We start from the raw sequence: 10,915 nt of genomic DNA on the forward strand, positions 1-10,915 counted from the left end.
ATCTGAACTCTGGCCAGACCTCTCTGTTAGGAAGAAAACATACCCTCATAACCTTCTTTGTTTCTTTTCCCTTCCTTTCATATAAATATGAAAACTTACAAGATTTGTAAGAGTTCTTAACTGAAACTCTCAGAAAAAAACAGCTGATTCCTCATTGCTTTCTTGGGTAGAACTGGCAAGAAAAAGAGGCAAACAGTTCACACCAAAATTTTCTCTTCCATTAGCATTTACTGCCAGTGCTGCCTCCAACATATCAGCTAGACACATCCCTGGTGAGACAGAAAGCCATCAGCAAGGGGCGAAGGGAACGAAAGGAAAGATGAGTCCAGGAGGAGCCATTAAGAAAGAAATAAACAAAGATGTAGGATGGATGTGATATAGGAATTATTTATTTCCAAAAGAAAAAGAGAGAGGAGGGGAAAGTAAATATCTCTAGTGAAAACCAAGAAAGAATTTGAAAAACTGTTACAAACAGTTAACAAAACACAGACTTGGGAAAAGGAACAGGCACTGTAAATATGTCCAGCTGGGGCACAACAAGATAAGGTCAAGGAGAAACAAATGGTTAATAAGACTAAACAGAAAATTACTAGAACTATGTGTGAACTACCCTAATCAGCACACTAAAAGATCCACCCTGGAGGAAAGAAACCCCCCTACGAACATGGGGGGTGAAGCTGTACCTTTAGATAGAGATGAGGCTTGTAAGAACCAGTGAGAATTAGGTATGACTAAACCTAATTGTAAACACTTGTTCAAAGTGTATAAAAAGTTTTGCTATGTGTTAAGGGGTCTGCTAGGTTCATGGATTACCACCCCACCCCCCACCCCCACCCCCCACCCCACCCCCGTGCAGCCACACAATACACAAGCATCTCAGCTCTGTGTGTGGATCAGCTCTGGGTGAAGAGCCCAGAACTGAGGTACCACATTGGCTTTGAAGAAAGCAAGAGTTCTTTGGGGCTTAAAGAAAGAATGTTCTAGAGCACAAATGAATTACAGTTTATATTAGTCCTTTTCTTCCAGTGAATGCCTTTTCCAGGCCTCCTGTATTTCCAGCTTTACCCCTGAGTGAAGCTCCCGCACGTTCAGTTGAGTGTTTGTGCCTAGCAGAGGATTGATTTGTTTCCCTGAGAATAGTTTATGAGTTTCGGTTTTGAGCTCACCTCTCATTTACAGCCTAGCAGCCTAGCCCTTAGAAGGGGTCTTTCTGTTTAATTCTGATGTCACCTTCCTGAGAGAAATGGCAGGCACCAAAGAGGGAACTGCCAGTTCAGAAATAAGGAAGGTCCAGATCTTCTGTAACCCTGAACCTCAGCAGAAGGAGAAAGAAAAGGATAAAGTTTATGAGATGGGAGGAAGTGTAAATTGGTTTTAGAGATGGATGATGCAGTTTGATAATAGCTGATCCTGAGGTAGAACAGACACCCTTTTTCACAGATAGCAGCAGAACCTGAGACTAGAAAAGACAAATAATACCCGACACCCATAAAGAGAAGGATATGACGGGAACCTTACCTGAAAGCCTGGGGCAAAGGCAGAAAGATTGAGGGGGATCCTGCTTTTCCTATATACAACCCAAGCTGTCTTGTTCACCAAAGCCAGGCCTTCACATCAGCTTCTGAGCTCACAGCACCAAAGTCGTCATCACTTCAGTAACAAAGTCACTTTCAAAGCATTTTAGGAAATCATGCATCAGTGCATAAAAGCTGACAAAATGGTTGGACAACGCAGTTTCAAGAAGCATGGCATGCAGTGGACATGGGATTGCTCAGTCCCTCAAATACCTATTTTATTTTTAAAGGCTTTAACCGTTAAGAAATGTAATTTCAAAACCTATTCTAGAGCAGCTTTGGACAGATAGCGATACTGTTGCCCAGATGGGACAGGGGTCAAGGAGTTGTCTGCAGGCACTCAAATACTATGGCCGTAACTTTAACACTGGGGGGGGGGGCAGTCAGAGAGGAGTTTTCAGTTACAATTCTTCTGAGTCCATCCTCTGTCAGCAACTGAGTCAAATAGGTCCCTTCTTTAGAGTGTTTTTGCTCAGCTACTGAAGAGTGTTGGCAATCCTATACAGGAAACAGCAATAATCTTTTGGTAAAGATTTCATCACTGTTTGTGGGTTTGTAGTTCTGGTTATATTTACATATATTACTGAACAGTGCATATTTCAGAATGGTCAAAAGCTGAATAGTGTCTGCAAGCAAGGTTAATGATATGTTTTTGTTCCATATGAAAGTTTTGGGAATTAAATTTATTGCCAGAAAGGTGCTACTAGAAAGCAAAGCCATGTTAATCACAGTCTTGCAGTGCTGCAGATGAGGGTTAGAATCCACTGTACAAACATCATAAATGAAACTCCTTGAGCATACTTTAAAATGCACAGTCAGGGAATATGCCTGGTGTTCTCCTTTATGGCTCCATAGATTCTTAAAAACAGAAGAAAAGCACAGCTATGAAAGCAATGAGGAAGTATGCAGCCATATGTGAGGTACGCCGTTTAATGAAATAACAGAACAAGCCAGACAAAAAAGGAAATCATGACAACATTTTCCCAAAGCCAGCTGGGTGAGGGAAGAGGCAGCTGTGTGGAGCACTATTCAGGGTATGATAACGCACTTTCCCTGGACACCCTAGGACTTGCACCCCTTCCTTGGCATCCATGCAGAGTCATAAGCATTATAGGGCTCAGCAAGCTTATTGTCCCCTGCCATCACAGAGGCTTAAAAGGGATGTAGATGTAGCTCAGTCCTGCTAAATACATTTCTGGCTGGAGGGGGAGGCAGGGAAATGGGCAGATCCCCAGATCGAGTACTCACAGTGCTGAGATACAATATTAGTCACAGCTAAATATGCAGCTCCTTCATCCCCCTTCTTTTTTCTTCTTTTATAGGTAGCAAAATAGTTAACTTTGTCTGTATTACAGTATCAGCTCAGGGCATCTGATGTGGCAGGCACTGAGATGAGCCGGGCAGGTCAGAGTTATTGTTTCAGATTCTGCAAGCACAGCCAGACACCACTGCGTCACTTAGCCTGGAAAACACAAATCAAATGCATCTCAGCAACCACACCAGCCAGGGCTTCTCATTTACTCTTACTACTTTTTGTAGGTAAGTTTAGGTTTTGGGGAACAAAGCGGTGCCTGTGGCAGTACTCTCCTGTTCAAACCCTCAACAGAATGCCTGAAGTGCTGCACAAGCCCTAATCCTGTCAGTGTCACAGCAAACCAGGCATAGGATGCAGCCTCATTTTGTAGGTGGGGAAAGTCAGACACATCTTGAAGGCAGTGCCATTGCAGAGCCAGGTGTACAGCCAGCCTTAGGACCCAACCGCAGCCCAGCACTGCAGTAACTCAGCTAACCACACGTCTGAGCCAGACTTGGAAGAGACAAAATCAAAGTTACACAGCAAGCTGTTGTCAGTGCTGGCGTTTGTCCTGCTTATGCTGTTTGTCAAGAGAGCCCAGCTGTCCGCAAAGAGGAAAGGCACCTTGAGTCTGGGGCCAGTTCTGCAGCGGCCCCATCCACAGCCTTGTATAGGCTGAAACAGTCACAGCTTCGCTGTGCCTAGCCACGTCCCGTCCTACCCCAACGCCCTCCTCGCACAAGGGGAGCAGGCAGAGTGCTGTTGGAGCCCATGCTTTGGGTGGTGTCCACCCCTCTGTGCCAAGAATGCTCACAGGGGACATGGAGCAGAGGAGTGGAAGGAGGTTCAGGGCCCACGGTCCCTGGAGAAGCAGCATGAGAGACGGCACATCCATTTGAGATGATGCTTAAATTTTTATGGGAATCAATTAATCCCAGATCTTAAGTTGCTCCCTACTGCACATAATAAACAGTTTTTTCTCACTATCTCAACAACAGGACGGGCTATGCCTTACCAAGATCACACAGTACTCACGGGAATTAAAATACTGGTGAGCTAGATCAGTGATTTTCAATCATTCTCTGATTTGGAGGTCACAGGAGTCCATACACCACAATTCAAGATCTACCAAGCTCTGGTATGGGATTTTTTACATACTCTGCGTCTGGTAACTTTTAAATACCAAAACCACAACATCGAGTTTGGTAGATACAGCACTGAAAAAAACCCCATGGTGAAGTACATCTGTAAAACTAACCCATGTATCTTTATGAGTGAAAGAAGGATAGAAAAGACTTTTTTCCGTTATAGAGATGACTTGAAGTATGAAGAGTTGCCTGAGAAAAAGCCACAGGAAACAGCAGTCTCAGAGAATCAAATGCAAGACCAAACATCAGAAAAGAATGATCCCAACAATTACCATTCTGTAAACCTGTCACTTTTCCTACTAGAAACAAATTCTAAGCACAAAAAGCCAATAAAACAGATGAAGGGTAACAGACTCACAAGCAGTTATATTTGCCCTGGAGTTTATAAGGAAGGGAACCTCTTACAGATTTACAAGGTCAGTGAGTAAAAGGGAAGTAGCAGAATCAACATACTCCACTTTAAACAAACATATGAAAGAGTGAATCACAAAAGTCTGAATATAACATTAATTCATGTCTCTTGCGACTTAACAGAACCCACATAGCTTGAGAACTGGCTTAAGAACTGTGAACCAGGAATAAAACCAGGAAATTACTGAGCAGGGAAAGGTACTTAGTGTGTTTAAAAAGGATCGTGGTAGTACTGCGTTAGAGTTGAGATCAAGGTTTTCATAGTGATCTAGAAGGAACTATCATTGATGAAATTATCAGATGACACAGAAAGGCATTTTGAATAATAATGAGAACAAGGAAATAATTTCAAGAAGTGCAGAGAAATGGTAAACCCCCCCGAACTCTTTGATCTATAAGCCACAAACCTAGTGAATCTGGTTTCCTATGGATTACTTTTTTATCCCACCATCAGACTGCATCTTACTTGATCTCATATTATAAATCGCCTTGCCCTTTCCCAATTCCATCCCATGTTTTTACACTTCTTACTTTCCACAGGATTCTCCATATTCCCACCACCTACATTCACCACTTGTTTTGGCTAGGGGAGACAGAGCAGATGCTGTGGCTGGTTTCAGAATCTGTTCTGCCTGGTATTGTATTCTTTACTTCAATCTGTTTATTTAAGAAAATGTTTTTATAGATAAGAGTCCATCTTTTTGTCCAGTATATTCTATATGTGCTCAGATGAGCTCTGATTTGTGGACAGGGTAAGACTAGGGTCTTACCAATATTTTCAAAAGGGGAACACTTACTTTCCTCCAGTTAGCCACTGATTTTTAAAAAAATTTGTGGAACATAATACTTTACTCCACATTTCTATGAATTTTAAACAGGCTAACAAGTTCAAGATGCAGTTAAGAGCAAGGTCAGCACGAAGTTCAGTGGTGTTTGGCAGTGTCATTCCATAAAGGAAAGCTCCTTGATAAATAGAACACTGCAACTATGATCTTGGCAGAGAATTATCAAAAATCAGAGCAAAGTGGGAGACTCAGAGAACAGATTTCTGAAGCGAGACTTAAAAGGACTAAACACCAGAGTGAGTGTCTCAGATGCAGCTGATGGCTATTAGGATCCTCTTTTACACCCCTTAAATCTAGACCTGGCTTGCACGCACTTTAGCTCCAGGCACAACACAGAGCAACCTCAGAACAACACAGCATCTGTGTGACACCTACAAGAACAGAGAATGTCAATACGCTCACCAGGGTGATCTTTTTCTCTAGACAAGAGTCTTAACTTCTCCCCTACCTGGCTAAGGAAGATTCTTCTGGCTTGAAGAACCTATCTCATATAAACTAACTAAAGGATAGTTAAACAGGTATATACTAGCTTCCCACAGGGGCAGGAGGAGAGGAACAGGGCTGGAGAGAAGGAGTTAAAGGATCTTTTATCATCCCCTCCCTGCATTAGCACATGGTTGCATCGTATACCCAACAGTACAGGTAGCTGCACAGCCCTGCGTTTGTGTCCTGGCTCCCTAAGTCTGCAGGCTGCCAGCACTAAGCAAAGGGAGTTATTTAGCATCGATATACAGAGGGAGTGGGGGATTTAAGCAAGAAAAATTAAAATCTGGGGAAGAAAACACAACTTGACGGTTGGCCCAAAGCCTCCTGCCACTACGACAACGTTAAGAGCCTCTGGGAATCTCCGAGGGAGCCTTGCCGTAGTGCCAAAGAGCTGCCAAGAGCGGCCACCAAGGTGGGACAAGGGTGGCCCAAGCTGTGCATGACAGGTAAGGCCCAGGGAAGGGGCTGATTTCATGGCGGCAAGGTAAGCTGGGCAAGGTGAGCTCTACGGAAGAAATGTTGATCACAGACTGCTTAGAAACCTCCTCCGGCCCTGACGCTTCAAAAAGCCAAGCCTCGCCGCGCCGGTAACCCAGCTTCGGCCTCCCGCGCTCCCGGCAGCCCCCGCAGCCCCGGCGGGGCGCAGCCAGGCTCGGTGCGGGCCCTGCGGCAGCTCCCGCACCTTCCGTGGGCGCACACCACCACCTAGCGCCAGCGCCCCGCGGCCGGGCGGGGGACCTGGAGCGCTGCGGGGGGGGGACGGGGACGGGGGGAGCGGTCCCGCTGCAAGGGGGGGACGGGGGGAGCGGTCCCGCTGCGGGGGGACACGGAGCGGCCCCGCTGCCGGGGGGGGGGAACGGGAGGAGCGGTTCCGCTGCGGGGGACGGGGGTGCGGGGGGGGGACACGGAGCGGTCCCGCTGCAGGAGGGGGAACGGAGGGAGTGGTTCCGCTGCTGGGGGGGGAACGGGGGACGGGGGGAGCGGTCCCGCTGCGGGGGTGGAGCGGGGGACGGGGGGAGCCGTCCCGCTGCGGGGGGGGGAGCGGTCCCGCTGCGGGGGAGCGAGCGCCCTGCAGCACGGGGCGCTGCGGGCACGGGCGGGAGGCAGCCGCCGGCCCGGCGGGGCGCTAACAGCCTGCGTGCTTGGGAGAAGGAAAAAGCCCCTGTAATGCTGACAACCCTAAAGATGAACCAAGAGACACCGATAAAAAAGGCAGCAGCCCTTTTCTGTGCTCTGAAATTGTTTCCAAGCAGGCAGGACAGTCAGTCCCACGTTATCCGTTGCCTACAGTGGACTGCAGGGAACGCACTGACACGGTGCGAGTCCTTAGACTCAGGTGAGCAGTGTAAAAAAGGGATATAAGCCCTGTAAGTGTAACAAAGGGGGTTACTCTCCCCTTTCCCTGCCTCATTGTCAGCTTCTTAGACAGTAATATTAACCCAAACAACTGATCGGGGGAACCATCCCGCTGCGTGTCTGTTGGCCTTGTGAGCCAATACGGCTGACCACAAATTCATGGTAATTCTTCACGTCAATCATACTATTTAATAAAATGTTTTTACAGATGAGGTTCTGTCTTTTTGTCCAGGTACTCCGGAATCAGCAAAATCAACACCATACTCTCTGATTTATCTTTGCAGTTATTCAAAGGCTTACACATTTACTCTCCAGGCAAGGGGATGAGCCAGTAATATTTTCAACCCCCTTTTCCATTCACAGGATTTTAACTTTTTACAATAACAGCTTTTAGAAACACACAGCCATTTACCAGCTGGTGGACCTCAACAAACAGCAGGAAGATTTGTCCACAAGCATTCTCTGAATTGGAAGTGAACTCAGCCACATTTACTAGCCTTCTGCTTTCATTTCCACAGAAGCTTATGCCTTTGGGATTTTACTGTTTTTCTGCTGGCAGAAAGCATCATAAACACACCAAATTAGCTGTGGAGTTACTACCACCTTCATTTATTGAAGATCTGCAGAACAGATCTCCTTGGCATGAATACAGACCTAGGCACAAATGTGTAACTTTCTAGAACAGCTGTGGGTAGGTCCAGTTATCAACTGATGAAATTAGTCAGAGCATTAACTTTTAATGGACCTGGTGTTGCTGAATTCATGCCTCTCACTGTCTCATTACCAAAAGTGGCCAGCCAGAGCAACAGTAACAACTCCATACAGCTCATGGGACTGACAAACATGAATCATAAACTGGGAAGATCCAGACTAAACCACCTGTCTAATTCTGAGGAACAGCCACTGAGCTCCAGTGGAAGCCTACCCATCGAGTCCAGTAAGCTCTGAGTCCCTGTCTGAAGGGCAACATTTAGCCACTGAAGAGGTACCCTGAGTATTTTGTTTGTAGTATGATCAGGGGAACAAAAGACTATAGTTAATGTAAATGAGTAAAATATTACATGTTATCTTTCAAACATACTTGCAACAGGAATTGAATATTCAGCATTGACACCTATTCAAAGAACCGTAAATCACAGACCTGACTAAAAGATGTTTTAACCCGCCCAGATCTTTGAACTAATATACATGCAGTGTTTTCTTAATTTGCCTCCGGTTTTCATTTGTTTTCTTGGAGACATAAGGATATTTTCATACTTTTCTCAGCCACTTTGAGTGCCAAAACATACCTTAAAATGAAGACAGTAATTCTTAAGTACTTAATCCAGAAACTGTGTCTTTAATGAAAAATAAAAAATACCATATGAGCAGCTATATTAAAACAGTTATTTAATTTGGGAGCACAAATACTTGTGTTAGACTGAAATTATGATCAAACTTCTACATTTTCTGAAGTAATTTTAAAAAAAATTACTCTCTATCATAGAATCAATAGAATTAAAAGATGTCCGGTGTCCTAAGTACTGGAAGGAACTACAAAAAGCATTATTCAAACACTTTTCCAGGTTGCAGAAGCAGAGACAGTGATCTAATCAAGCACTCAATTTACAACATATCCTCTTTAAAAACTGCTGTTTGGACATCCTTCAGACCATTCCTGTACTGGTAATTTTGATGATTGTGAAACATGCATGCCACTTTGGCTTAACTAAAGCAACCAGAAGGTTTTACCAGGCCACATCACTCTCATCTAGGAAAAAAATTAAAGTGTAGACCTTGTTCTAGGCATACAAGCAGTGCCATAGAATTAATTGGAATTTAAGCACATACTTTATATTAAAAGCAAATGCTCAACTCTTTTGCTGGATCAAGAGCTGTAAGTGTTAGTGATGCCATGGTTTCTGTGACAACTAAGTGTGATATTACATGAAGGATTATGATTTAAAGGAACACTCTTACATCTGGCCTTTGCAACTGATGTGGTACGTACCTTGTGCACAAATCTGCTTGTCTTTGTGAAATCAGTGAGCCTACGACCAGGAGGGGAAGGCTCAGCAGACCAGGCTGAAAGTGAGCAAAGGACACTGCTCCACTCTATTCCTGCAGATCCCAAGAAGAAAAAATAAATACAGACTCAAGGCAAGCCAAAAGCCAGGTAGAGAGTGGCAGTGCAGGCGCTATGAGGCCACGCTCCCTCCCTTCAGAGCCCTCACAGCCCTGGAGCTGTGCCCTGCACCCACAACCTGTCTTATGGGCTTGGCTCCACACCCTGTTGAAGACCTGAGCGCCTGTGAAATCGCTAACAGAACTCCAGTATGTGCAGGTCTCGCACCTGCAGTCGCCTACCTCCATCCCAGCAGTGATCTCTGCTGGCTCACTGCTCCTCGCAGCCCTGGAAAATGCAGAAACTCCACTCCACCCTTGCTTTCTAAATAACTCATTCTCATTTGGCTCAGTTGCGAGCATGTTTGATCTCCTGGAGATGTACTCCAGCTAGCTCTGTGGTCCTCAGTGACCTCTGCAAACATAACCAGAAAGGTATTTTCCTCCCTTGGGAACAGGTACTAAAAGCAAATACATACAACTTAGCACTAAAAGCTACCCCAGACTAGCTAGTTTGGAGCAGGGTAGGAAATAACTGAGAAATAACTCTCTTACTGTCCTTGGTGGAGTAACAGCAGCCTGCTTTTTAACTACTAAACCCGCACCTGCAGACCTCGGGCAGCCGGCTGGCTACAGCGCCTTCTCAGCTGCTCATGTGCTGTTGCCTACGTTCATCTCAGCTCGTTGCAGCCATTTTGGGTAGGAATATTGTCTCCTCTGTCTCACTGTCTCATTTTCAGAGAGCAGCCTGGCTCTCGGGCTGCTGTGCGTTCAGGACACTCTGATTCACCTGCTGCTTTTACAGGCAAATGAGAGCCAGCGGTGCAGATTTGTTCAATGGCCCTTTTATGTACACGGCTGGCTTTGTAGGAGCAGCTCCCTTTAGATTAGGGTAAACGCTTTACCAGGGAGATTAGTGCCACTGCACTTGTGAAGTCATGATATTCCTTACAAGTAAAATCAGTGACTATAAATAGCCAGCACATCTTCCATCCTATGAGATTATGAATTTCTTCCTTGCAAAACAGATGAGCTCACTGAAAGATAATTTTGTGATAGTCAGATAGCTTCAACATAAGATTGAGCCCATCATCATTAGTCCAATTGAAGCTCCTTTTTATCCCAGTAAAATAACTGATGCGCTGATAAACTGCCTCGGTTCATTGTTACTGCGATATCCACAGCTCTGAACACATCCGTGTAATCAATATGGCCCACTAAAAGGTTTCTAAATGAGTTAACTCCTCTGGGAACCAGCCAGGTTTCTGAGGGGCTATTAGCTTATAAAATCTCAGGCTTTTTGTTCTGTGTTTCTTTTATTTACAGAGGCATTAAGTCCGATCAGGAGCTGATCACACACACTTGAGCAGAGCATAATATGGATGTCACATGCTATTATCATAATAGAAGTTGAGTGAGGGAACCTGGCCTTGAGGCTACCCTTCCCATATTAAAAAATACTTAACCTAACCTGCATCATTCTGACAGAACTAGGTTAGGGAGTGACTGTGTGCAGTTACACTGGCAGAGCATGAGGCACCATGAGGGATGGGAGAAGGGTAGCCAAAGACAGTAAGCTCTTACTCCAGCAGCAGCCAGAACAACATCTCCCAGAACAGCCTCAGTAACATGATCAAAAGGGCCTGTTTGCCACTGTGCTTAGCTGCAGGCCATCATTTAACACAAACTGAATCTCTA

General features: G+C 45.2%; 1 long non-coding RNA gene across 1 annotated transcript; it reads right to left on the bottom strand.

Moving 5' to 3' along the window:
• Positions 1 to 2,435: 2,435 nt before the first annotated feature.
• On the bottom strand, positions 2,436 to 10,047 carry LOC130153158 (uncharacterized). The gene is made up of 3 exons (XR_008823246.1): positions 9,823 to 10,047; positions 9,105 to 9,214; positions 2,436 to 3,036 (listed from the first exon to the last, which is right to left on the bottom strand). It is a non-coding gene; the product is annotated as an uncharacterized LOC130153158 (long non-coding RNA).
• Positions 10,048 to 10,915: the final 868 nt, after the last annotated feature.

Source organism: Falco biarmicus, chromosome 7 (genome assembly GCF_023638135.1).
Source record: "Falco biarmicus isolate bFalBia1 chromosome 7, bFalBia1.pri, whole genome shotgun sequence".
NCBI classification, from domain to species: Eukaryota; Metazoa; Chordata; class Aves; order Falconiformes; family Falconidae; genus Falco; species Falco biarmicus.